The sequence below is a fragment of the Scylla paramamosain genome, chromosome 7 (assembly GCF_035594125.1).
Source record: "Scylla paramamosain isolate STU-SP2022 chromosome 7, ASM3559412v1, whole genome shotgun sequence".
Classification (NCBI taxonomy): Eukaryota; Metazoa; Arthropoda; class Malacostraca; order Decapoda; family Portunidae; genus Scylla; species Scylla paramamosain.
Window position 1 is genome coordinate 26948116 of NC_087157.1, and position 5000 is coordinate 26953115.

At 41.1% G+C, this 5000-nt stretch overlaps 1 protein-coding gene across 1 annotated transcript in view; it reads left to right on the plus strand.

Moving 5' to 3' along the window:
• The window catches only part of LOC135102282 (neurotrimin-like), a 199524-nt gene that overhangs the window by 97676 nt on the left and 96848 nt on the right, over window positions 1-5000 (plus strand). The window contains exon 3 of the mRNA XM_064007273.1: window positions 1465-1499. The gene's annotated coding sequence lies outside the window, so the exon portion shown is untranslated. The remainder of the gene's footprint in view (window positions 1-1464; window positions 1500-5000) is intronic.

Below are 5000 nucleotides of genomic sequence, written 5' to 3' on the forward strand. Positions count from 1 at the left end.
GGGAGAGTGGAGTGAAGGAAGGGAGGGAGGGGAGGAGGGAAGAGAGGAAGGAGAAACAATTCTGGATCTCAGTAATGTAATAAGAAAGAAAAATGTCGAACGTAATTATTGTAGCTGCGAGTGAGGAGGAGGAGGAGGAGGAGGAGGAGGAGGAGGAGGAGGAGGAGGAGGAGGAGGAAAGGAAAAAAAGTTAGTGATTAGTTGGTAATCGAGTGAGAGAGTGATCCTCAGGTAACTAGGTTATTATAACACAATCACACCTCATGCCTCTCTCTCTCTCTCTCTCTCTCTCTCTCTCTCTCTCTCTCTCTCTCTCTCTCTCTCTCTCTCTCTCTCTCTCTCTCTCTCTCTCTCTCTCTCTCTCTCTCTCTCTTCCTGTATTCCTTGTTGTGAATGCGAGAGAAAGAGCAGGTATGTATGTGTGTGTGTGTGTTCTTCTTCTTCTTCTTCTTCTTCTTCTTCTTTTTCTTCTTCTTCTCCCTCCTTTCTTCTTCTGTCGTCTCCTTCCTCTTCTCCACCATCTTCCTTCAGAGACACTATAATTTATGCATCCTCGTAAGTGAAGAAGAAGGGAAGCAATCGGCGGCCGCAGATGCTCACCTGTCCACTTCTTGACTAACTGAGGCGCCGCTTTACTCATTCAGCGAGGCGTCGGGTCCCTTCCTGGTGGTGGTGTTCCTCACGTAATACTTAGCGTCATGCATAATGTGGCGCCGTGAATGTAAAGAAACGTATCTCATTGCCTTGCTGTGTTAAATGATAATGACGATGGGAATTACACACACACTGACTGGGAAATAGAGAGACAGGCAAACAGACAGGCAGATATTCAGACAGACTGGTAGACAGACAGACAGACAGGCAGGCAGAGAGACAGACAGGTTGGCAGGCAGACAGCTAAGTAGATAGGTAGACTGACAGAGACAAACAGGTAGACAGACAGACAGGTAGACAGGTAGGCAGATAAACAGACAGGCAGGCAGATAGACAGACAAACAGGCAGGGAGACAGACAGACAGGCAGGCAGACAACGTATATATAGGAGGAAAGGAAAGGAAAGAAAGTGAATACAAAAAAGGAAGGAAAGTGAACGAAAAAAAGGGAAGACAGAGAAAAAGGGAGATGAAATTGAAGAAGGTGAATATAAGAACGTAAAAAACAAAAACAAACAAAAAAAACAAATGTACTTAAAATAGTATCACGAAACAAGCAATAAATCCACAGTTAATGAAAGCCTTGCCTCTAATTAAATATTCTTGCAACATACTAAAGAAAACAAAAAACAAACAAACAAACAAACCTATAAGTAATAAATACATAATAAAGGCAACAATTTGTAATACATACACAAAAAAAAATGTTCGTTTGTATTTATATTTCTCCCTTGTATTATTTCAAAGTTATTCATAATACTTACATTTTCCCCTTTTCTTACATTATCTTTCATATTTTCTTTCTTTGCAGGTACGTGTGGAAACGGAGGAAGAAAAGGGAGAAGGGTGAGTGAGAAGAAAGGAAGACATGATAGAGGGAGGAAGGAGATGAGGGAAAGCTAGAGGGAGGGAGGAGAGGGAGGAAGGAGGTGAAGGAAACCTAGAGGGAGGGAGAAGGAGAGAGAGAGAGAGAGAGAGAGAGAGAGAGAGAGAGAGAGAGAGAGAGAGAGAGAGAGAGAGAGAGAGAGAGAGAGAGAGAGAGGAAAGTAAATATCCCTTTCTTTCCTCCTCCTCCTCCTCCTCCTCCTCCTCCTCCTCCTCCTCCTTGAGTAATTTGTGTGTTGTTCATTTCCTTATTTTTTTCTCCTTTTTATTGTCATTTGTTTTCTTTCTCCCTTTTCATCCTCACTAATCATTTCATTCCATCTCATCTTTATTCTCTTCCAATGATCATGGCTGGCTATTACCGTTCATTGTTGTTATTCATTATTAATATTTCTTTCATTTATTTATCCGCGTCATTATTATTATTATTTTTTTTATGTATTTGTTTATTTATCAGGTTTTATGTGTGTAGGAAAAAAATGTTATGGCTGGATGTTCTCTCGTTAAACACACACACACACACACACACACACACACACACACACACACACACACACACACACACACACACACACACACACACACACACACACACACATGCTTACTGGTTCCCTCACATTTCGACATCCGATTAATAGGCATAATTTTTCCTGTCTTTTTTTTTTTCCATTTAACTCTGAATATACGTAATTAACATCGTATTATTTTTCTTTTCGTGTATAATTATTACTACAGGTTTTATTTTATTTATTTGTGTGTGTGTGTGTGTGTGTGTACCTTCGTTTGTCATCATTATCATCATCAGTTTTATTACTATTATTATTATTATTATTATTATTATTATGTATGTATGTAGTATGTATGTATGTATTATGTAATATATGTATGTATTATTATTATTATCATCGCATTTGCCATGTTGCGTATTTGTCAGTTAAATTTTTTTTGTTTATTTTACCTTGAAACTTACCGGCGTGAGAGAGAGAGAGAGAGAGAGAGAGAGAGAGAGAGAGAGAGAGAGAGAGAGAGAGAGAGAGAGAGAGAGAGAGAGAGAGAGAGAGAGAGAGAGAGAGAGAAAGCAGGAAAGTTAATAAGATAGAACTGTGGGTGGAGTTAAATTCAATAAGAGAGAGAGAGAGAGAGAGAGAGAGAGAGAGAGAGAGAGAGAGAGAGAGAGAGAGAGAGAGAATCAAATAACATATAAAGTCAGTGTGTTGAGCTAACATGGTCCTCCTCCATATTACCTCCTCCTCCTCCTCCTCCTCCTCCTCCTCCTCCTCCTCTTCCTCCTGGTTCAGAGCGCAAGGTAGGATGGAGAGAGAGAGAGAGAGAGAGAGAGAGAGAGAGAGAGAGAGAGAGAGAGAGAGAGAGAGAGAGAGAGAGAGAGAGAGAGAGAGAGAGAGAGAGAGAGACGCTTGAGAAATTACAGAACAAGGAATCATTGAAGAAGAAAAGAATTGGGAATGATAAAAAAAAAAAAACACGAGAATGAAGGAAAGGAAGAGGGGTAGGAAGAAAGGAAATGAGGGATAAAGAGGAATAGAAAATAGAGAGAGAGAAAATTAAACAAAAGAGGAAGAAAAGGAAAAAAAGAACGTAGGAAGGAAGGAAGGAAGGACAGAAAATAGATAGGAGAAAGTGAAAAAAGAAAATTAACAGGAAAAGGAAGAAAAGAAGGAAGAAATAAAGAAAGTTGTACAGGAAAGAAGAAATTAAAGAAAATGCAATTAAGACTGAATGATCACAAACACTAGAGAAAAGAAAGTAGAGAGAGAGAGAGAGAGAGAGAGAGAGAGAGAGAGAGAGAGAGAGAGAGAGAGAGAGAGAGAGAGAGAGAGAGAGAAGGATGTATGGAATATGGGGAGGGAAGGAAGGAATGTGTCTCTCTCTCTCTCTCTCTCTCTCTCTCTCTCTCTCTCTCTCTCTCTCTCTCTCTCTCTCTCTCTCTCTCTCTCTCCCCGTCAACTTGTCCCCTTCAAGACGGCAATTACCCGCTGACGACGAATAGCAGAGCCCCTCCCCACTCCCTCTCCCCCCTCTCTCTCACTCCCTCTCACTCTCACTCCCTCTCACTCTCACTCTCACTACTCTCACTCTCTCGACTCCCCCCACCTTCACCTCCTTTCCCCTCCTTCCCCTCCTTCCCCTTCTTCCCCACTCCCTTCACCTTGTCACCCACTCTCATCCCTGTCAGCCTCCTCCCCTAACACACTCTCCCCTCACCCCCTCTCCCCTCTCACCTCCTTTCTCCCCTCCGTTCCTTCCCCTCACCCCCTCTTCACTTGTTCCCCTCACCTTCCTCTCTCTCTCTCTCTCTCTCTCTCTCTCTCTCTCTCTCTCTCTCTCTCTCTCTCTCTCTCTCTCTCTCTCTCTCTCTCTCTCTCTCTCTCTCTCTCTCTCTCTCTCTCTCTCTCTCTCTCTCTCTCTCTCTCTCTCTCTCTCTCTCTCTCTCTCTCCGCTTTACTATAAATTTGTCATTTTTCAATTTCGCTTTTTCTCTTTTTTTCTATTTTCTACTTTATCATTATCCATTTTCTTTGTTTTTTGTTTTTCTTTCCCTCTTTCTTTCTTTCTTTCTTTCTTTCTTTCTTTCTTTCTTCGTCTTTTCTTTCTTCCTTTCATCCTTTCCTTCTTTCTTATACATTCTTTTGCCACTGCATTAATTATTCATCTTTTGCTTCGTCTCGTTCGCTTCCCTCCTTCCTTTTCTTCCTTCCTTCCTTCCTTCCTTCCTTCCTTCCTTCATTCCTTTCTTCCTTCTTTCATTTATTTATTCATTCATTCACGTCGTCTTTTATTCGTGTTGTCTTTGGTAATCTTGTTTCTTCTTCATTATTTACTGCATCATCAATTTTTCTTTACGTCTACATACATACATACATACATACATACATACATACATACATAAACGCGAAGTGAAGAAATAGAAGAAGAGGAGGAGGAGGAGGAGAAAAAAGGAGGGAAGAAGAACGAGGGGGAGAAATTAGTTAGATGTGAGCAAGAAGAAAAGAGAAAGAGGAATGAGAGAAGTAGGAGGAGGAGGAAAAGGAATACAGAGAAGAGAAAGAGGAGAAAAGGAGGAAGAAAATGAAGGAGAAGGAGGAAAAGGAAGAAGGGCAACGAAAAGAAAAACAAAGAGGAAGAGGAAGAAAGAGAAAAGGAGGAGATGGAGGAAGAATAAAGAGGAGAGGAAAAGGAGAAGAGTGAAGAAGAAGGAAGAGGAGGTAAGAGAAAGAGAAAGAAGAGAAAGAGGGAAAAGGAGAAAGAGACCAAAGAGAAGGAGAAAAGGGGGAAGAGGAGGAGGAGGAGGAGGAACAAAAAGAGAAGGACGCGGAGGATAAAAGAGAAGGAAGAGAAAGAGAAAGAAAAAGAAGAGAAAAGAAGGAAGGAAATGAAGAAGGAAGAGGAAGTAGGAAAAAAGAAAAAGAAAATAATGGAGAAGAAGAAGAAGGAAGAGGAGGA